At 47.2% G+C, this 23,609-nt stretch overlaps 1 long non-coding RNA gene across 2 annotated transcripts in view; it reads right to left on the bottom strand.

Moving 5' to 3' along the window:
* LOC141129992 (uncharacterized) overlaps window positions 1–23,609 on the bottom strand; it is a 76,210-nt gene that overhangs the window by 2,542 nt on the left and 50,059 nt on the right. For both annotated transcript variants that reach the window (XR_012241936.1, XR_012241935.1), the window contains one exon: window positions 6,246–6,303. This is a non-coding gene — a long non-coding RNA (uncharacterized lncRNA). The remainder of the gene's footprint in view (window positions 1–6,245; window positions 6,304–23,609) is intronic.

The following is a 23,609-nucleotide window of genomic DNA, read 5'->3' as shown; positions in this document are numbered from 1 at the left end:
GCGGCCATGCCTAGTGGCAGCCAGGAGGTGGCTGGGCCCAGTAGGAGCCTCACCCAATCCCAGGTGCCTCCCCTCTGCCTTACCAGCAAAAGGCCCAGGAAGGGGACAATGATGGAGGAGGCAGCACTGGGCCTCATTAGGGAAGCCAGCGATTTCCTCAGGAGCCCCCCCCAACGCTGAAGAGACCTATGGCTGCTATCTAGCTACCAGGTTGCTGGAATTGGAGAAGAGCCAACGCCTTACATGTGAGAGAATTTTTTTTGATGCCCTTCAGAAGGGGTTGAGGGGCCAGCTGACTGAGAACAGCAACATATATGCGCAAGCCCATCCTCCTCCTCCTGCCACAAGTCTACCACCAGAGCCACAGCCTCCAAGGAAGGCTGCAGGGAAGGCTTCAGGGAAGGCCGCAGGGAAGACAAGAAAGTGATGGCCTGGGTTCAGTCTGGTCTGACAGAAGACACAGGCTGGTGTAGTACCACAGCCTGGGGACAGATATGTCATCTGCTGCTGGTCCTGATCTCTGGGATTCCTGGACCAGATTGTGCTCCCTATTATATTGACTCCTCAAGCTTCCAATTTTCTTTTCCACAGACTTGATGTGTGCCCTGGGGGCCAAAAGACTTCGCAAATTCCAAAAGTTTCTCCAGCGTTGACTTCCTCTTTATTTTGTTATCCAGAATAAATGGATATTTTATTTTCAATAAATACTTTCCTATGTGTTTTTCTTCAAAAAGGACAGTTTGTTTGTTAGTAGGCAAGTACATTTCAAAAAGACAATGTCAAATTAACAAGGGACACCAACTTCCTTGAGGTTAATAAAAAATACAAGATAATAATGTTATTGTGGTAACTTGACACACAAAAAAACAAATTATATGGAGATCACTAGAAAATAATGTTTAAGTAATCGTAAAATAAATCTTAATGAAATAAAAAATTGGAGATCGGGCTTTTAAAAAATAGAATATTATTCATGAGGTGAGGATAAATAATGAAGAAATAAGTTTGTGAGAACTCTGTGTGAATATGAGCAGCAAAACAGCTTCATTCTTCTAGCATTATAAAGAAGAAAAGAATGTGCTGCATTACAGGATCACAGAATTAGCAGCGTCAGGAATGTGCTAGCTCCAATATGAACGCTAGTTTTACCACACCGAGCGCTTCCATCTCATACTTGCTTCAGAGCATGCGTAGTTTTTGGTCCGTCGGAACAGCATACAGACGAGAGGTTTTCATGATAGGAATTGGTTCCATCGGAAATATTTAGAACATATTTCATTTCTAAGTCCGTCAGAATTTTCGAAAAAAAAAGTCAGATGAGGCTTACACACGATTAGGACTTTTTTTGTCAGACATTCCGCTCGTGTGTATGCTGTATTACTGTAAAGAAACCTTTACCTATTTGGAGATGAAATCTCTTTTCCTCTAGATGTAAATATCGTTCCTGGGGGGTGTCTATAGTATGCCTGTAAAGTGGCGCAGTTTTCTTGTGTTTAGAACAGTACCACAGCAAAATGACATTTCTAAAGGAAAAAAAAAAAAAAACTGATCGCAGCTGTAATGAATTGTTGGATCTCGGCAGTATAGATAAAACAGCATGGATTCCCCCCTCCAGTCCATTATCAGGCCCTTTGGGTATTAAGAGGAACGCCAAACCAATTTTTTTTTTTAAATTGCGTGGGGGTCCCCATAAAATCTGTACCAGGCCCTTAAGGTCTGGTATGGATATTAAGGGGAACCCTGCACCAAAATTAAAAAAAATGGCCTTGGGGTCCCCTCCAAAATCCATACCAGACCTAAAGGGTCTGGTTTAGATTTTAAGGGGAACCCTGCACCAAAATTTTTTAAAAAATGGCCTTGGGTCCCCCCAAAATCCATAGTAGACCCTTATCCAAGCACGTAACCTGGCAGGCCGCAGGAAAAGAGGGGGGCGAGAGAGCGCCCCCCTCCTAAACCATACCAAGCCACATGCCCTCAACATGGGGAAGGTTCTTTGGAGTAGCCCCCCAAAGCATCTTGTCCCCATGTTGATGGGGACAAGGGCCTCATCCCCACAATCCTTGCCCTGTGGTTGTGGGAGTCTGCAGGCAGGGGGCTTATCGGAATCTGGAAACCCCCTTTAACAAGGGGATCCCCAGATCACGGCCTCCCCCCATGTGAATTGGACATTGTACACCTACCACTTCACAAAAAAAGTGTCAAAAATAGTAAAAAAGACAGAAGACACTTTGTTATTAGTCTTTTATTAAAAAATAAAAAATTAAAATGTCCCGCAATGTAGATCCATATCATGCTGCCCGACGGACCGAGAAAAGGGAAAAAAAGCTGCAACAGCTCTGCCTCCATGGGAGGCTCCTGCCGAATGATGCTTCTTCTCGATGACAGCTGTTATATAGCTGAGGACGGGGCCACTCGGTGACATAAACGGGCGATCCCCCCTTCCTCTGATGTCACGTGGTGTACTCATTACCAATTCACATGGGGGAGGCTGGGATCTGGGGGTCCCCTTGTTAAAGGGGGCTTCCTAAATCCGATAAGCCCCCCGCCTGCAGACCCCCACAACCACCGGGCAAGGGTTGTGGGGATGAGGCCCTTGTCCCCATCAACATGGGGACAAGAGGCTTTGAGGGGCTACTCAAAAGCACCCTCCCCATGTTGAGGGCATGTGGCTTGGTACGGTTCAGGAGGGGGGTGCTCTCTCGTCCCCCCTCTTTTCCTGTGGCCTGCCAGGTTGCGTGCTTGGATAAGGGTCTGGTATTGATTTTGGGTGGACCCCTACCCCCTTTTTTTAAGTTTTGGTGCAGGGTTCCCCTTAAAATCCATACCAGACTTCAGGTCTGGTATTGATTTTGGGGGGACCCCTACGCCATTCTTTTTTAAAATGTGGCACAGGGTTCCCCTTAAAATTCATACCAGGCCCTTCAGGATTTTGGGGGGAGCCCCACGCAATTTTTTTTTAAATTTTTGGTTTGGGGTTCCCCTTAATATTCATACCAAACGCAAAGGGCCTGGTAATGGACTGGGGGGGGGACCCATGCCATTTTTTTCAATGAGTTTTATCTATATTGCAGAAACCCGACAATTCATTTCAGCCACGATCAGTTTTGAATTATTTTTTCTTTTAGAAATGTAATTTTGCCGTGGTACTGTTCTAAACACGGGAAAACTGAGCCAATTTACAGGGATACTATAGACACCCCCAGGCATGATATTTAAAGGAATATTTCATTTTTATTGTTTCACTTTAAGCATTATAAAAGTCATTGCTCCTGAAAAAAAGTCAGTTTTGAAAACTTTTTTTTTGCATTGATACATGCCCCCTGGGGCAGGACCCAGGTCCCCAAACACTTTTTATAACTTGCATATAAGCCTTTAAAATGAGCACTTTTGGTTTTTCATGTTAGTGTCCCATAGACTTTAACAGGGTTCCACGGCTTTCAAATTTGCCGTGAACACCGCATAATTGTTTGACGAACGTCCGAAAATTAAAAGTTGGGCCCGAACTTATGCCCAGTCCGAACCGTTCGCCCATCCCTAATGATAACACAAAAACTTTCTTTCACTCATGGTTAGTGTTTGGCTGAAGCCATTTATTATCAATCAACTGTGTTCCCTCTTAAAATCATAAAGACAAAAGAAACTACCCAAATGACCCTGATCAAAAGTTTACATACCCTACTGATTTTGGCCTGATAACATGCACATAAGTTGACAAAAAGGGGTTTGAATGGCTATTAAAGGTAACCATCCTCACCTGTGATCTGTTTGCTTGTAATTAGTGTGTGTGTATAAAAGGTCAATGCATTTCTGGACTCCTGACAGAACAGGAAAAGGATATAAAAAGATATCCAAGGAATTGAGAATTCCAATCAGCAGTGTTCAAACTTTAATCAAGAAGTGGAAAATGAGGGGTTCTGTTGAAACAAAACCACAGTCAGGTAGATCAACTAAAATCTCAGCCACAACTGCCAGGAAAATTGTTTGGGATGCAAAGAAAAACCCACAAATAACTTCAGGTGAAATACAGGACTCTCTGCAAACATGTGGTGTGGCTGTTTCAAGATGCACAATAAAGAGGCACTTAAAGAAAGATGGGCTGCATGGTTGAGTCGCCAGAAGAAAGCCATTACTACAAAAATGCCACAAAGTATCCCGCTTACAATACGCCAAACAGCACAGAGACAAGCCTCAAACCTTTTGGCACAAAGTCATTTGGAGTGATGAGACCAAAAGTAAACTTTTTGACCACAACTATAAACGCTACTGTAGCGGTGTGGTTAACACTAGTTACTAACATCCACCAAATCACCTTGCTTCCAGACCCTCATCTATCAGTTAAGACAATAAGCAGTCATTTGCGTAGTTTTGTTACGTTTATTGCAGGATATAACCTGGGTAGGACAAGGGAAGATATGGAATGCCCATTGTCGGTTTGTATTCATATTTGCAAAGCATTAATCTGTAGCTTCTATCTTGCAATAATGAATCTCCATCATTCACAGTCTATTCCTTCAGCGCTTTTCCCGCTGCAGGCCCTTGCTCCTCCTCCTTTGCACTAACTCCTGCAGAACATTACCTCTCCTGCACAAGCTTCCACTGAAAAACTGTTAGATTAATGCCATTTTACTTCCAGTACTTCAAACGAGAATCACTCTGAATAATCCTCAGCTTGATAGATTTACTTTAAAGTCTTTTTGAATAGTGTGACTGGGACAACTCAATAAGCCAGAGGCACACACTACCTCTCCCCGGTGGCCTAGAGAATTTAATAACCATACAGACTTTTGGAAGTTATTACCAACATGCTTCATCAGACCAGAGATACACGGTACCTCCCCCCATTGGCCTGACACGTGGTAATAGACGGACTACTGATACCAGCCAGTCCAAGATTGCAAACACTGCATTCCCCAGCCACAGCATTTCTCACTACTCTCAAAGGTCCTCTTATAATTCTTCAGCACTGACCACCTTCAAAGTACAAGTGCTGTGTTCCCCAGTCACAGCAGCTTGACTTTAACTCTGCAACTTTCCTCCTGACTCTTTACTGCTACTTCTCCTTCACCAACCTTCATCTTTGTACAAGTCCTGTGTTCCCCGGTCACAGCATCCCGACACCAGCTCCTTGATGAAGATCTCTATCCTCCAAAGCATCCCAATGGCTCCTCCAGCCCACCTCCACACTTAGGGCACCCCCCCATGTGCGGATGCCCGGAACAACAACTCAGCACTCCATTGATCCCAGTTTATATGGGAGGCCTGCCCCCTGCCAACACCCAGAGGTAATTGGTCAGAGCTCCTCACACGAGCTGCCTGCCACTGAGACTTCAGGTCCAACCCCCATTCCAGGAACATCTTTCTGAAAATAGGGGAGGCATCTCTGAATCAAAGTACAGGTGACCACACCCACCACTGCACTGTACACTCCCAGTACCAGAACCAAAACAGACAGGCCCAGTGCACAGCAAAAGCCTGCCTAAATTTACCTGCACATATCCCTGAACTTAGGAAAAAAATCTTACTTACCTTCAGGTAGAGGGTGCTACATTCACCCCCCACTAAAATCACAACTGTCCTCAGTTGTGGGAAATGAATTTACAAAATACCTCCTTAAAGTGGAGTTCCACCCAAAAAAAAAAATCATTAATGTGCATGAAAAAAAAATAAAAAAAAACATTTGGAGAAAATTTTTTTTTTGCCTCCTTCGGCACCTGGGCTCCTGACGTCACTTCCCTCAGTGCATGAAGGGGGAATCAGCTCTCCCCCCTCCCTCTAGGCAATCATTTGAGACATGTGACATGTCCCCGATGATTGTGCGGCCAGTCACAGCGTGCGGTGCGGCTCGCGCATGCGCAGTTGGTGCCCGGCTGTGGCAATGCCAGTGCCGCCGAGCAGAGGGGGAGACGAGCAGGGGCTTCGTTCCCCCGCATCGCTGGACCCTGGGACAGGTAAGTGTCCGATTATTAAAAGTCAGCAGCTGCAGTATTTGTAGCTGCTGACATTTATTCATTTATTTTTTTTAAGCAGAACTCCGCTTTAATTAAGGAGGAAAGGCATTTTGGATGGGGAAGGGAGAAACACAAACTTGAAAGTTGCAACATTGTATAAAAGTACAAAAATACATATATACACTGTGACCATATACATTTGCACAAATTATACATCCTAACTGCAGATCCCTGCAACTAACATCACATACAAGCAGAGCCAGAGCATTGCCCTCTTGGGAGGAATACTCTGCTTACCACAGGTCTTCATCTGTTCCAACGGTGGAGATGTACAGCCGTCACATCCCAAGGTTTCCTAAAAGAAGACACAAAGAACACACAACTAACTGAACATACTAACTGAACATGACACTTCACCAAACAGAGGGGGTTATAATCCTCTGTCTGATGAAATAACAAACACACATTTTTTTTCAGAAGTGGCATGCGGTTACCTGCTAAGACTGTCACTCCCTCAAAAGGAGTCTAAAAGACCTCCTGCAGAGTACAGCCTAGTCTGAAATGCCAATGATCAAACACATGTGCCCATGGGCAAATAAACCTTCTGTTTGGCTCCTAAACAAGGAGTCCTTTCTGAGCAAGGTAGAGGCTGACAAGGGGTTTAAGCAATGACAGCACACCTTAGTGTCCATGACATTTGTCCTGCAATAGAGATGGTCATCGGGGAACACCCACCCTAACCCAGCTGCAATCCAGCAGTCCAAACGGGTACTCCTACCTGCGGCTACACAACACAGTAGTCCAACTTACAGGTAATAACGTGGGTCCGACAGCCTTCTCTGGTTATTCCCTTCCCCTCTGATGGATACTGAATAGCTCCTAGGTGTCATGGTTATGCAATAGAGTTTTCTGTCAGCTTACCTGTCTCCATGTGTTCATTTCTAAAGACCAGCTGCCTCTCACCTGACTGGCTTTATAACCTCTCCTCTAAGCGTGGCCCCACCCCAGGCCCTATCAGGGAACCCTATATTAACCTTTGCACTGCAAGCCAGCAGTGCTGATCAACCATTGTGTGTTAGCTTCCGTGTGTACTTGCTGTGTTTCCTATGTCTGATTCCTGTTAACGACTTTGGCCTGTTCTCGACTCTCCCTGTCTGCTTGTTACCCTGACCTTTGGCGTGTTATGTTTATCCTTGTCTGCTAGTCGCCCTGACCTTTGGCTTACCCCTTACTTCCCTGTCGTTCCAGCCTGCTGCCTCCTTCCTCTTCTCCTGTAGTCTATGGTGAGCGTGAGCTGTGAGACCCTGGGGACCACGACCTGGAGCCAGACTGCAGCGCAGTCCATCCTCACCACTGGTGAACACCCGCTGGCTCCTAGACTCCACGCCCTGGGGAATCTATGCTCTAGCTCCCACTGGGATCCATGTTAGTTATCCTGTAGACCTGCTTCCTGAACCTTCCAGGGTTCAATCTGCAGCAGTCAGTCCTAGGGTCCACTACCTTAGCGGTGCACTTCTGACACCAGAATCTTGTCCTTGTAGATAGAACGACCAAGCCTCCACTCCCAGTGGATATCCTGGAAACAGACCCAAACATCACCTTCAGGCACCCGCTTTGGCTTAGGTACGTGCAAAAAGTCCCAGATCATGTCATTCTCCCACTGCTCCCGGGAGTTTTTAACAATGTCCATGACCTGTGATGAAACATATGGAATGTCCAGGCCCTATTCCAGAGCAACCTTCCTCTGTATCTCTCACTGGAAACGGGAAAACCTGGGCAGCTCCTTAGGCTTTCCCTGGCCAGGCAGAACACATGAATCAGAGGCTTTACTAACCCATTGGTGGGAATCAAACACTTTGGTTTTGGTAGCACTGGGTGGGCTCATGAATAGTCTGTTGGACTGTTCCTGAGGTTTTGCTGAGGGTTCTGGTTCTTCCAACGCTGCTTCAGCTGTGATTCCGGTAGAGGGGGAGTCCCCTGTAAACCACAACTCATCTTCGCTAGAAGCAGCCTCCTCTGGGGAGGACCAGGCAAACAGTTTTTCTTTAGATACAAACTCATCCAGCAGTCTGGGTGAACCCCAGTCCACAACCCTGCCCTCACTCGCCTCGTCCAGCTCACCTGAGAGATCCCCCTCCTCTGACATGGGCTCCTTTTGGACAGGTACAGCGAGGGGCTTACTTAAGGCTGGCTTTTCAGGAATATCAACCGGAGACTGCACACTAGCACATCCAGCCTCCGGGCCCCTGGCCAGGTCACAGGTCTTTCCGACATCCTCCGATACCTTAACATCTGTGAGTTCAGAGATGGACTAACCCGATGAATGCTCCTTCACTGCAGGGGTGGGTGACACATGGAGCTCTCCGGCCTCCCGAGTCACCTGCAATTGTGGCATACATAGTCCAGTCACTAAACTTGTGGAATAGTACCTGGTCTCTTGTTGCACCCGCGTTACATGGGTAAGTGGATCCCCACAATGCCTGCACCGGGCCCAGGCACTGCCTCCAGCCGTAGGTTGGTGGCATCCAGGATATAGCATATACACAGGTTCCACACCTGTAACTACCCCCAAGGCGAGTCCTTCGGTGAGCTCCAGTCGGATGCCGGTATTGACAAACACCCGATCCTGCACATCAGGCAACCACTGCACAGCTGGCGCCTTCCGCCCACCTTCTGCCATCTTGCTCTGCCTCGTGTCTGGCGCGCAGCACGTTGGACACTTGTGAGTTCTCCGCTGGGGCGTAACTCCACCCCCCACTTGTTGGTTTGACATGCGAGGAACTGTAGCAATACATTTTTAGTGTGCGCCATGGTGACACCTGGTGGCAGGCACTATTGAATTGCAGGCAAGGATGTCAGTGATCACCATTTAACACAGGAAAAGTATCTCCATTGCAATGTCCTACCATAAGGGACTGACCCGTGCAGACCCCGTCAACGACACCCCCTTGTGTCAAGGTTACCAAGGGCAACAGTAAACATCCACAACCCACTCTCCACTGTGTTTGGCAGGATTGTTAAAGTCATTTTGCAAACAGTGGGCAATGCCCGCGCTGTGCGAAGCGATGGACATATTTGTAATACAATGAGCGTGATCGCTCGTCGTGGTTGCCATAGGTGATAGCACATGATTACAGTCACTGAATTGCAGGGCTTATCGCTGTTCTGAGTGTCCATTAGTACAACTGAGTGCAGAGGGTGCGCAGGCTGCGCTGATCCTGGACGGTTGCGATGGGCAACAGCACTTGATGGCAAGCTTGGTTTTGGTTGCTATGGGCATCAGTATGTTACAAAGTCATTTTTAAAGGCAAACACACAGTCCTTTCCTTGTAATATCCCAAACTTGGCAAAACAGGCAAAGCCTCCCCTGGCTTTTGACGGTTGCTAGGGGTGACGGCCAGCAGGTTAACCTTGAAGGGGGTCTCGGTGGGACCTCCAAATGTAGCGGTGTGGTTACCACTAGTTACTAACTGTAACGACACCCCGAGTTAGAAAGGGGTTAAGGCCATTTAGGACATTCAATTTCCCAACATGAAGACAGCTACCGAACACTCCAATCAGCCGAACAAGAAACCCATACGAATAATTCTTTCCCCCCAAGTACGAGACGAGGCTCTGTATGAAGGGTCAAACAGGAATCAGACTCTTTATTAGAACCCAAATTACAAGTCTTTATATACAGTTAAAGAGGAGGTTCACCCCTCCTGCTCATATAGCTCTAACAATACAACTGTAACCAGAAACCTAATTAACATGGGCTAGTTTACTAAATCATTTACCCAGGCTAGGTGACTCAGAGACATACCTTTAGGACAGACTTGTGGTCACCGAGCTTCACACAGTAGTATAAACACACCTTCTCACAATAGTAGGAGCTAATTACAATTAACAATACAAACAGTGATCTCCCCCCCTTCTCAGCCTAGTAGACAACAAACTATAGTAGAAGTAGACTGTCCGGCTCCTACCCAGTTCTACAGGCCAATGTGATCAGCTCTCTCAACATGTTGAGTTCAGAATCAAACAAACCAAGAATAGTCTTTACATATATCCTGGGAGATATGTGGATAAATATTAATGTCCCATTTGAAGTATACCAATCATATTCTCAGGGTTCATTCTTTTCTTGGTCACCCTGTGCCCAAAAGTGACTCCCGTCACATGGCTCCCTCCTTGTGGGATACTCTGGCAGACCGGGCTTGATTCTTCCTGGGTCAACTTGGGGATGTCCGAAACTAGGAAGCTGGAGTGACGTCTGTTTGCTGGGACAACTCATCAGCATTGCCATTTTGCTTACCGGGTTGGTAGCTGATGGTGAAATTGTAAGGTTGCAGGACTAAGCTCCACCGCAGAAACCTGCCATTGTCTCCTAAGACCCGGTTAAGCCAGACCAATGGGTTGTGGTCGGTGACTAATAAAAATTCCTGTCTGTACAAATAAGGGTTCAACTTTTTAAGGGCCCAGACCAGGGCCAAGCACTCCTTCTCCACTGCCGCATAGCTCACTTCCTGGGGTAATAGCTTTCTGCTCAGGTATGCGACAGGGTGTTCTCTTCCATACTCCCGGATTTGGCTCAGCACAGCCCCCAATCCAAACATGGAAGTGTCTGTATGGACAAGGAAATGTTTGTTAGGTACTGGGGCAGCCAAGACAGGGGCATTTACAAGTGCTTGCTTGAAGGCCAGAAACGCGGCTTCACAAGCTGGAGACCACAAGACCTGCCTAGGTAAATTCTTTTTCATCAGGTCAGTCAGGGGCTTGGCGATAGCACTATAATCAGGGACAAAATGTCGGTAGTACCCTGCAGTCCCCAAGAAGGCTAATACCTGGGTCTTAGTTAGGGTGTGGGCCAGTTAGCTACTGCCTCTACCTTGGCTGGCTCTGGTCTCTGGTTCTCACACCCTACTCGGTGTCCCAGGTACTGCACCTCCTCCATACCTAGATGGCACTTGTCTGGTTTCAAGTTCAGGCCTGCGGCCCGAATCTTGTCCAGAACCACCCCTACGTAAACCAGGTGCTCCTCCCAAGACTCACTGTAGATCGCAATGTCATCCAGGTATACACATGCAAAATCCTGAAAGCCATCGAGGAGCCTATTCGCCATACGTTGGATGGTATCCGGAGCATTTTTCATCAATGGCATGACCTTAGACTGGTACAGGCCAAATGGGGTAACAAATGCCGACTTGGGGATAGCATCCTTGGTCAGGGGAATCTGTCAAAAGCCCTTACACAGGTCTATTGTAGTTAAACATCCCCTGGCTATACGATCTAGCAGTTTGTCTACCCTGGGCATCGGGTAGGCGTCAGTGGTGGTCTCCTCATTGAGTCGCCTGTAGTTCATGCAGAACCGGGTAGTTCCATCTTTCTTAGGCACCAGGACTACAGGCGAGGCCCAAGGGCTGTCAGAGGGCTCAATGACTCCTAACTGAGTCATCTCCTGTATCTCCTTCTGCATTCCTTCTCAGAAGGCTTTAGGGATACGGCAGGGGGGCTGTCGAAGGGGTGCTTGTCCAGGGGTCTCTACCTTATGCACAGCCAGGGTCGTGTAGCCTGGTTTTTGGGAGAAAGTCGCCTGTTTCTCCGACAGAAGCCGCTTAGCCTGTTCCTTCTTTGTGGGGCTTAACTGGTCCCCTAGTTGTACGAGGCTAATGAGGTCAGTCTGGGGGTCTCTTTCTAGTAAGTCAGGGAGGGGTAAACTTTCGGAGTCGTCCGCAGCAGGGGCACATACTGCAGCAACATCCTCCTGCCGTTCCTGATACTCCTTCAGCATGTTTACATGAAAGGTTCACTGGATTCTTTCATCTGCACATCTGGCAATAACATCACATACCCGAGCTACTACTTTATACGAGCCCTGCCAAGATGCCTGCATCTTGTCCGTCTTCACAGGCTTGAGCACTAAGACCTTCTGCCCAACCTGGAAGATACGCTGTCGGGCCCCCGATCCTACCATCTCTTCTGTCTCCCCTGGGCCACCTGGAGATTCTCCCTTACCATCAGAGACAGTTGCTCCATGCAGTCCCTGAGTTTCAGAACATAGGGCACTATGGGAGTCTCCTCCTGCTCTGTCCCTCCCTCCCAGTGTCCTCTAATGAGATTGAGGGGTCCATGGACCCTTCTCCCATAGAGTAACTCTAAGGGAGAAAACCCAGTAGATTCCTGGGGTACCTCTCGGTACGCAAATAACAGGTGAGGCAGTAATCTCTCCCAGTCTCTGCAAGCGTCCGAAAAGGTCCTCAGCATTTGTTTGAGGGTCCTGTTAAAGCGCTCGCAGAAACCATTAGTCTGGGGGTGGTAAGGTGAGCTCAGCAAGGGCTTAATATTGCACACATTCCACAACTGCTGGGTGAGCACAGCGGTAAACTGGGTTCCCTGGTCAGGGAAAATCTCCTTAGGGAACCCCACTCTAGTAAATATCTTAACCAGGGCATCAGCTACTGTCTCTGCTTCAATGTTGGAAATAGCTACTGCCTCTGGGTAACGGGTGGTGTAGTCCACCACAGTGAGAATATACTTCTTCCCAGATGGACTAGGCCTGGCCAAGGAACCCACAATGTCAACGGCTATGCGGTAAAAGGGCTCCCCAATAATAGGCATGGACATAAGTATGGCCTTAGGGTGGTCCCCCCGCTTACCCACCCATTGACATGTGTGACACGTTTTGCAGTATTGTCGCACATCCTGGTTAAAATTGGGCCAGGAGAAATTCTGTGTAATTCTATGGGCTGTGCGATGGGACCCTAGATGTCCTGCTAGTGGTACATCATGCCTGATTCGCAGAATCTACAGCTGGTATTTCTTAGGTACCACCATCTGTCATTTATGCGCAGGGGCTTTACTTCTCGGGGATGGCTTAGGGATCTTATACAGTCTATCCCCCACCCATTCATAAAGCTCCCCATCTATTCCCCTTTCCTGAGTATCTGCATTAGCCTTATACTTGTGTGAGACCGGGGCCTCTCGGGTTTCCCTCCCGAATGCCTCTGGGGTATCCCAGCCTAGGGGAGCCTGATCTAAGGTACATGTCGGGGGAAGATAGTCTTACCTGGGTCTCAGCAGCAAGCGGGTCGGTTCCAACAGCATGGGTCTGGGCACGGGTAGTAACTGGGTTGGCTTCAGCAGGGCCCTTCGGGGCATAAGCAGAAACGAGGGGGGCCAAATCATTCACCAGTAGTACATCCGCTGGCAAATCCTTCATCACCCCTACATTCACGTGTCCTGAACCAACCCCCCAATCCAGGTGAACACAGGCAACAGGTAGCCGGAAAACGGTGCCTCCTGCTACCCTTACGGCTACAGTGTCTCCGGTGTGTTGGCTCTCTGGGATGAGGTTCTTCTGTAGTAGGGTCATGGTGGCACCAGTATCGCGTAGGCCATTGGCTACCTTTCCATTAACCTGGACAGTCTGCCTCTGTTTCTGCCTGTTGTCCTGGTTAGCTGCTTGTACTGGATCAGCCTCGTGCAGAACGCCCCAATGTTCTTCATCTTCAATGCAGTGAGCTGCAGGCATGGATGTGCGGGGATTCCCCCCTGCTGGCTTTCTTCATGACTGGGACTGCCTGGCTGGATTCAACGGACAGTCTGGCTTTTTGTGCCCTAGCTATTTACACCCAAAACACCTGATGGTTTGTGAGTAGTCCTGGGAGTTTAACCTGGGCTGCCTAGAATAAGTGGCCACTGAAGGTGGTGCTGTAGGGCGGAACGACTGGTTGGTAGGCGCTAGCTGGAGGGAGTGCCACTGATCGATAATCCACCCGAGCTATTGTCTTGACCACAAGGTTATCCAGTTTGCAGGCATCTATGTATTCGTCCGCCAGGCGAGCTGCTTCAGGCAAGGTGAAAGGTTTTCGGTCCTGGACCCACTCTCTGACTTCTGGGGACAGCTTGTCAAAGAAGTGCTCCAGCAGGAACAGCTGCAGAGCCTCTTCCCTGGATACTGTTTGGTATCCAGCGGCCCAGTGGAATGCTGTGCGGTGTAGGCGGCAAGACCACTCGGTATACAAGTCTCCAGTCTACTTGCTCGTCTCTTGGAACCGCCTCCGGTATGCCTCCGGTATGCCAGTGTGACGGCATACCAGGCCAAAGTTCATAATCTCCTCATCTGGGATGGTCCTGAATGCTTCACTGGCCCAGCCGGACAACTTCCCAGACAAAATGGTAACCCATTCCTCTGTGGGCACCCGGTGTAGGGCACATTGCCGTTCAAGGTACCCATCAATCTCCCCTTCTGTTTTGATAAAATTTTTTAAAAGCAGCAAAATGTACCTTTCTCCTTTCAGTTGGTGTTGCTGTGACTCCTGCTGCTGCAGCACCTCTTTGCTGTAGCCAATTTGCCTCCACAGCCGCTATAACAGTCTACGATCTCCGCTGTAGGGTTAGTTCCATAATGTGCCAGTCTTATGTTAACAGCCCAATCCAAACTTGCCTTTTTGGGTGTCCTGTCTGTTACGCTGGGCCTTTCAGTTATGTTGGGTCTTACAGCTCTATCCGTTTCGACTAGTTCTAGTAATGTCCCTCTTCTTATGGTTGTTGGCTGGTTGGCCCCAGTTCTCCAGTAAGTCCTTGAGGGTAGAGCGCTTTAGCCGTTCATACTGTGCTTCCATTGGCCTGTGTCCTCCTGTAGCTGTCCTTCTGGGCTGTGGGAATCATCCCGCTGCTTGCTACCAATTGTAACGACACCCCAAGTATGAAAGAGGTTAAAGCTGTTTAGGTCATTCCGAACATAAAGGCAGCTACCGAACACTCCAATCAGCCGAACAAGAAACCCATACGAATAATTCTTCCCCCCCAAGTACAAGATGAGGCTCTGTACGGACGGTCAAACAGGAATCAGACTCTTTATTAGAACCAAAATTACAAGTCTTTATATGCAGTTAAAGAGGAGGTTCCCCCCTCCTGCTCATATTACTCTAACAATACAACTGTCACGTTCTCACGTACCTGACTGATGAGCCCGAAGTGCAGAGGAAGGCCTCCCTTACGTATCTGACTCGCAGCCCCTGGCAGAGCAGACAGGTGGCACGGGAGGGCAGAATGGTATGAATGCCTGGCAGGATCAACAGCAGATGGGTCAGATGGCTGGCACAGCAGACAGGACCAGCAGGCTGGATGGATCAGCAGACAGGTGAGCAGACTGGATGGATCAGCAGACAGGTGAGCAGACTGGATGGATCAGCAGACAGGTGAGCAGACTGGATGGATCAGCAGACAGGTGAGGCAAACCAGGACTGGAGCTGGATGGCTGCAGTAGGTAAGTATAGCAGACTGGAGGAGAATCTTGGAATGTCAGGCAGGCTGGGTCGGTAATCAGGCTGGCAAAAGAGGTACAAGAGGAGCAGGCAGAAGGAATCGTCAAACAAGCCAAGGGTCAGATGCAGTCGGATAACAGGAACAATCTCAAAACAAGCCGGGTCAAACAGAAGCAGATATCAGATCTTCAGGAAACATATACACAGGGCTGAAGATCAGACAGCAAGGACACAGTGCTGCTGAGGTGTTTAAATAAGGCAGCCTGTTGCCAATCAATGAAATTAGCCTGGACTAAGTTAACCCTTAGGTGGCAGATCCATGACAACAACTGTAACCAGAAACCTAATAACCATGAGCTAGTTTACTAAATCATTTACCCGGACTAGGTGACTCAGAGACATGACCTTTAGGACAGACTTGTGGTCACGAGCTTCACACAGTAGTATAAACACAGGACACCTTCTCACAATAGCAGTAGCCAATTACAATTAACAATACAAACAGTGATCTCCCCCCTCCTCAGCCTAGTAGGCAACAAACTATAGTAGGAGTAGACTGTCCGGCTCCTACCCAGTTCTACACGTCAATGTGATCAGCTCTCTCAACTAACATGTTGAGTTCAGAAGCAAACAAACCAACAATAGTCTTTACATATATCCTGGGAGATATTGTGGATAAATATTACTGTCCCATTTGAAGTAATCCAATCATATTCTCAGGGTTCATTCTTTTCTTGGTCACCCTGCGCCCAAAAGTGACTCTCGTCACACTAACATCCACCAAATCACCCTGCCACCAGACCCTCATCTATCAGTTAAGACAATAAGCAGTCATTTGCGTAGTTTTGTTACGTTTATTGCGGGATATAACTTGGGTAAGCCAAGGGTCAGATGCAGGCGGATAACAAGAACAATCTCAAAACAAGCAGGGCCAAACAGAAGCAGATATCAGATCTTCAGGAAACACATACACAGAGCTGCAGATCAGACAGCAAGGACACAGTGCTGCTGAGGTGTTTAAGGCAGCCTGTTGCCAATCACTGAAATCAGCCTGGACTAAGTTAACCCTTAGGTAGCAGATCCATGACATTGCCTCCTCCTAGAGGGCAGCCTCTGGATGCCCAATTGGGCCAACTTCACAGCATGGGATCTCTTAAAGGATTGTATTAGTTCTTTAGCATGAATATTGCTTTAAGGCTCCCAAGAGTTATTTTCTGGCCCATACCCCTTCCATTTAATTAGATACTGAACCTGATTGTACCTCCTCCTACAATCCAAAATTGCCTCCACCTCAAATTCCTTCTCTCCATTGACTATTACAGGCTCAAGTGGACCAGTACTTCGTTCAGGGAAGGGATTCGGAACAGAAGGTTTTAAAAGAGTCACATGGAAGACGGGGTAGACTTTAAGTGAATCGGGTAATTCCAGCTCATAAGCTACGTCATTGATCATTCTCTTTACAGGAAAGGGGCCCACAAACTTTGGGCCCAATTTTCTTGAGGGGCAAGCCATTTTCAAGTTCACTGTAGACAACTATACCTGGTTGCCGGGTTCCAGAATTAGTTCACCTCGTGTTTTCCTGTCAAAGATCTTTTTATTTTACTCTTGTGTTTTGGTCATGGTCTCTTGTAATAGTTTGTTGTATTTGGAGAAGAAATCTATCATTTCAGAGACTGCAGGGATTGAGCATTCAGGTATGGTACTAGGCAGGAAGGACAGGTGAAAGCCATAATTAGCAAAAAATTTAGTTTTTTGATGGCAGAATGGGCAGAGTTATTATAAGCGAACTCGGCAATGGGGAGTAAAGCAACCCAGTCATCTTGTGAGAATGAAGAAAAAGTAACGGAGGTACTGCTCCAGGGTCTAATTGGTTCTTTCCATTTGCCCGTTCGACTGAGGTTGGTATGCAGAAGAGAAGGCCAATTCAATCTCTAGGGACCCACACAGAGCTTTCCAGAACCTGGAGGTGAACTGGACACCCCGGTCGGACACGATGTTGGCTGGGACTCCAGGGAGCCTTACGATTTCTTTGATGAATATTTTTGCAGTTTTCACAGCCGAGGGTGTCCCTTGGGCAAAAAATGGGCCATTTGGGACAGCCTGTTTACCACCACAAAGATGGTAGTAAAACCCTCTGCTGGAGGGAGTTCCACAATGAAGTCCATTAAGATAATTTTCCAGGGTCTCTCTGGAACGGGCAATGGCTTCAGTAAACCCCAGGCTTTAACCCTGCTGTTCTTGCTTCGGGAGCCATTAGTACAAGACTCCACATAACTCTTACAGTCGCCTGCTACTAGAACGTGCATTTTACCAGTTCGGCTGTCTTCAGGGCACCGAAGTGCCCGGCTAGCTTGTGGTCATGACAGAGCTCCAATACTGCCTCCCTTAAGTCCTTAGGTACAACAATTTTACCTTCATGCCACAGTAGACCATCCTGTGCCTGTAAGCAGATTTCAGAAGACAAAGCAACCTCAGCAGAAGCCTGTTTGATTCAAGATAGAAGATTTTCCTGTAGTATGAGAAAGTTTCCCGAGGGAAGGATGGTGTTTGGAAGTGTGGACCTCAGTCGTTGAACATACGTGAGAGTGCAACTGGTTTTGTATTCTTCGACCCTGGCCTGTACGTTATATGGAATGAGAATCTAGAGAAAAAAAAAGTGCCCACCTTGCCTGCTGTGGTTTTAATCTCTTTGTTCTCAGATATTCTAAATTATTGTGGTCCATATAGACCAGAATGGGATGTGCTGCACCTTCAAGTAAGTAACACCATTCTTCTAATGCGGCCTTGATGGCCAAAAGCTTACGGTCTCCCACATCATAATTTCTTTCCGCTGTAGATAATTTGCGGGAAAAGAAAGCAACTGGGTAGAGTAGAACTTTAGCTCCTTGCCATTGAGACAGCACAGCCTCTACTGCAACTTCCGAGGCATCAACTTCAAGAACAAATGGTAAGGCAGGGTCAGGGTGCTTCAAGATGGACGCTGAAGTGAACAGTTTTTTGAGGGCTTCAAATGCCAATTGCGCTTTGGGAGACCAGAGGAATCGAATTCCTTGTTTAGTTAGTTTGGTAATGGGGGGGCAATAATAGCAGAGAACCCCCTAATAAACTTCCGGTAGAAGTTGGCAAACCCGATGAAGCGCTGAACCCCCTTCTTGTCCACAGGAGCTGGCCAATCTAAGATGGCAGTGACTTTCTGGGGGTCCTTCTGGATGCCTTCAACAGAGATTATCAGACCTAAGAACTGGATACACTGAAGTTCAAATTTGCACTTCTCCAGTTTGGCATAGAGGCCATGCTGCCAGAGTCGGGTTAGCACATTTCAGACATGCCTACGGTAGTGATCTACTGTGGAGGAGAAAATCAGGATGTCATCCAGGTACATAATGACGTACAAGTCCAGATAGTCACAAAAAATGTCGTTGACAAAGTGCTGAAAGGTGGCTGGCGTGTTGCATAACCCAAAAGGCATGACTAGGTACTCGAAGTGCCCGAATCGGGTACAAAAAGCCATTTTCCACTCATCTCCTTCTCGAATACGAATTAGGTTGTATGCTCCCCAGAGATCCAGTTTAGTGAAGATGACTGCAGTTCCCAGCCTTTGAAACAGTTTGTGCACAAGAGGCAGTGGGTAACAGTTTTTGACAGTAATCTTGTTCAGTTCTCTGTAGTCTACGCAGGGGCATAGTGAATGGTCCTTCTTTTCAACAAAGAAGATGCCTGCACCAGCCGGAGAAGTAGATGGGCGAATAAATCCTTTCTTAAGGTTGTCATCAATATAGTCCTTCAGTGTGCCCAACTCAAGCTCGGTCAAAGGGAAAATCCTTCTGAAGGGGACCTCAGCCCCTGGTAACAGTTCAATAGGGCAGTTGTAGGATCTATGGGGAGGAAGGGTCTCTGCACCCTTCTTACTGAACACGTCCAGAAAATCATGGTATGCCACTGGGATTGATTGGCATAATTCAGGATCTATGTCAAGGCAGAGTAAGTGTGAGGGGTTGACTGAGGCCTCTTGCAGGCAATGTTGCTGGCAATAACTTGAAGGAAATTTGATTCCTCCAGTGGCCCAGTTGATGTGGGGATTATGGGCCTGCAGCAAGGGCATACCTAAGATGATGGGGAACAGAGGTGATGAAATGGCATCCAGGCGTAAAAACTCTTGGTGATGGGAAGCGATGATAGCCAGCAAAGGGACAGTCTCCTTTGTGACCGGACCGGATTTAATGACAGAGCCATCAGCAAGATGTACGGCTAGTCCCAGGGTCTTTGGTTGAAGTGGAATGAGGTGTTTGGCTGCAAACGTTAAGTCTATGAAACAGCTGCAGGCTCCGGAATCAATTATGACGGATACCTGGATACTCTTTCCTGGGAGCTGTAACATGATGGGGAGAGCAAGGTGAGAGGCTTGGTTAGGTAAGACAGGAACATGCGTTGAAGAGATTGGGAGGCACTTACGCATCTTTGCAGGACAAGACCTCACATAATGCCCAGGTCCCCCACAGTACATACAGAGGTTATTGATTCATCTGCGCTGTCGTTCCTCCATGGTGAGAGAGGGACGAAGCAAACCCAACTGCATGGGCTCGGAGAAATCTGGAGCCAGAGCAACTGGAGTGGGAGGAGTCTGGCTAGAGAAACTGGGAACTTTAGGTAGCACCCAAGTTGGCCGATATTGACCTATGGATCTTTCGAAGCGACGTTCCCTTAGGCGTCGGTCAATCTGAATTGACAAAATAATAAGTTCATCCAGAGATTGGGGTATCCCTATTCATGCCAGTTCATCCCTTAGAGGATCAGATAGTCCCATCCGAAATTGGTAACGAAGGGCCACATCATTCCAATTGGTATCAGAACTCCAACGCTTGAATTTGGCCACGTAGTCCTCTGCCGCTCTGCAGCCTTGCTGAAGTGCATGTAATGTGGCCTCAGCAGTTGCAGTCTGCTGGGGGTCCTCATAAAGTTGTGACATAGCTACAAAGAATGTGGTTAGGTTGTTTAACGATTCGGCCTTTTGTTCCAGAAGGCGATGTGCCCAGGCTCGGGGTTCACCGGTCAACAGGGAGATAATGAAGCCCACTTTAGTTGCTTCCAGAGAAAAGGTGCGGGTTGTAGGGCAAAATAGAGTTCACAAGCATTACAAAAGGCTCTGTATTTGCTATGTTCACCCGCAAATCTTTCGGGCGTGGGTACCCTTGGTTCTGGTGGTAACATCACTACCGAGGGTGCGGATGAGGTACCAGCTGAGGCAGTGCTTTGAGGATTGATGGGAGATGACAGAATTTGAACTTGTTCTTCTAGCCGAGTATATCCCTCTTGTAGATCTTTAACAGCTTGTGTCAAACCCGCCAGGTGTCGGCACAGTTCTTCCATGGGGGAGGTTCCTCGCTCGGGCTCAGACATGGCTGTCTGATACTGTCACGTTCTCACGTACCTGACTGATGAGCCCGATAGTGCAGAGGAAGGCCTCCTTTACGTATCTGACTCGCTGCCCCTGGTAGAGCAGACAGGTGGCATGGGAGTGCAGAATAGTATGAGTGCCTGGCAGGATCAACAGCAGATGGGTCAGATGGCCGACACAGCAGACAGGACCAGCAGGCTGGATGGATCAGCAGACAGGTGAGCAGACTGGATGGATCAGCAGACAGGTGAGCAGACTGGATGGATCAGCAGACAGGTGAGCAGACTCAATGGATCAGCAGACAGGTGAGGCAAACCGGGACTGGAGCTGGATGGCTGCAGTAGGTAAGTATAAATAAAGTAAATAAAGTAATAGATGCGCAACCAAAAAAAGAAGGACTAATGTGTGCAAAGACACAAAAAACAAAAAAAGGTGAAATATGTGCACCTTAATGATCAAATTAAAACAAATGAAATAAAATATATAAATATATTATAAAAGTATAGTGAATGTCCGGATGAATCTCAAATAAATTCTATCCGCATACATATGAATAAACCTGTGCTGAAACAAAAAAAAAAAAAAAAAAAAAAAAAAGGGAAAAACCTCAGTGCTAGCAAAAACACAAAGAGAAGTCCATAGTGCATTCAATAAAGTTCATATGGAAATGAAATATTTTCCAGTGAAGAGCCCCAATATGTCCTTTTCTGCAAATGGTCCCACAGAATGGTCTAGGAATGAAAAAAGGGGGAGGCCAGGGGCCGCTTACCAGAACTGTAGGACCCCTATTACACAGATCTAATAGGCACAGACAGGAGGGAACAGTCAGTCACGGGCGGCAACTTCAAACGTCCGTCCAGATTCTCTCATCCACCGGTATATCAGACTCAGATATGTTCCATAGGACCCGCGTTCAGCAAATGGAGATAGGGGCTTCCAAGGGATAGCTCAAAGGAACAAAAAGGAGGGCTTTATGGTACAGTAATTTTTTAAAAGAGTTGTCTTTTATTGTAACACTGCACACAAGCATAGAAAAAAGCAGGCACTTTAGAGCGAAAGAAACCCAGCCGCGGCTCACGCCAGCCGGCTGCTGAGTGGTGACGTCTAATCCTCTAGCTCTGCCCGATTTTAATGATGCTTAAAGTAAAAAAAAAAAAGTGAAATATTCCTTTAAAAATATTGTACCTGGGGGGTGTCTATAGTATGCCTGTAAAGTGGCGCGTGTTTCCCGTGCTTAGAACAGTCCCTGCACAAAATGACATTTTTAAAGGAAAAAAAGTCATTTAAAACTGCTTGCGGCTTTAAAGTAATGTTGGGTCCTGGCAATATGGATTAAAATCTGTGAGACAAATGGCATGGGTACCCTCCAGTCCATTACCAGGCCCTTTGGGTCCTGTATGGATATTACGGGGAACCCCACACCCAAATTAAAAAAAGGAAAGGCGTGGGGCCCCTAGGCCCTTTATACTTTGAACAGCAGTATACAGGTAGTGCAAACAAGACAGGGACTATAGGTTTGTTAAGTAGAATCTGTTTGTAATTTTGAACTGGTACATTTTTAAAGTGTAGCTCCAGCCAAAAAAATCTGTTTTTAAGCTTTTTGGAAAACATAGGGAAGGGTTATCACCCCTGTGACATTTGTTTTGCTGTCTGTGCACCTCTTCAGAAGATTTCACCTCACTTTTTGTCCCAATGACAAATGTTTTTTGAAAATTTGGGGTTTTTAGTGAAACAAGGATTAGTGATAAAGCATCAGTGGAAAGGAGAAAAGTTTTTCCCATATTAACTCTTACAGGAGAGAATTTCCCTTCCTATGGGGTAGATTTCATCTCACTTCCTGTTGTCTCCTTCCGTTTGCAAGTAGGAGTCGTTTATAAGTTGGATGTTTGAAAGTAGGGGCCTGCCCTATATACTCAGCAGAAATTTGGGCCTTAGGTGTTGTTGTGGCCTCAACACTGTAAGCCCTCACAGGGCCCTGCTGTGAAATATTAGATCAAGAATTGTAATTACATGCCCCTGTTGAACAGGGGCTGAAAAATTGGGCCTTTGGTGGTGGTGTTGGTGCCACAACACTGTAAGTCCTCACAGTTAATCTTGGTGGGCACAGAAACATGCCCTGCTGTGAAATATTCAATCAAGAATTGTAATTACATGCCCCTGTTGAACAGGGCCAGAAAAATTGGGCCTTTGGTGGTGGTGGTGCTGGTGGCACAACACTGTAAGTCCTCACAGTTAATCTTGGTGGGCGCAGAAATGGGCCCTGCTGTTAAATATTAGATCAAGAATTCTAATTACATGTCCCTGTTGAACAGGGGCTGAAAAATTGGGCTTTAGGCACTGGTACCACAACACTGCAACCCCTCACAGATACTCTAGTTGGAACGCAGGAACGAGCCCTGCTGCAAAAAATTGCATCAAAAATTGTAATTACATGCCCTTGTTAAACAGGGGCTTAAAAATTGGGCCTTAGGCACTGGTGGCGGCGCCCAGAACCAAAAATGTTCTTACAAGCTATCAGCATGATCATTGAGGAGGAAGAGGATAATTACTCAGCATAACAGGATAGTCACTCAGCATCAGCATAGGCAATCTTTGAAGGGATCTGACATTTAAAAAAAAATATTTGGTTACATCAGCATCAGGTGCTTGGTAGCTGGTGGTGATCCAAGACTGTTTCATTTTTATGAAGGTCAGTCGATCGATCAAGTCGGTGGACAGACGCACCCTGTGATCGGTTACAAAGCCTCCAGCAGCACTGAATATGCATTCTGAAAGAACGCTGGATGCAGGACAGGCCAGTAGCTCAATTGCATACTGTGCAAGCTCTGGCCAGTGATCCATCCTCAAGACCCAGTAACCCAGATTTTCGATGGGAAAGGTGTCCAAATCAGATCTTGCCCCTAGGTATTCCTGCACCATGTAAAACATGACACTGGCGATGGTTGCTGGAACCAATCATACCTTGGGGCTGCGGACTAAAAAATTGTATGAACGCATCGGTCAGACGGCTACCTT

The sequence above is a fragment of the Aquarana catesbeiana genome, linkage group LG02 (assembly GCF_042186555.1).
Source record: "Aquarana catesbeiana isolate 2022-GZ linkage group LG02, ASM4218655v1, whole genome shotgun sequence".
In the NCBI taxonomy this organism is placed as follows: Eukaryota; Metazoa; Chordata; class Amphibia; order Anura; family Ranidae; genus Aquarana; species Aquarana catesbeiana.
The sequence above is the reverse complement of the archived record's forward strand: the minus strand, read 5'-3'. Positions and strand labels throughout refer to the sequence as shown.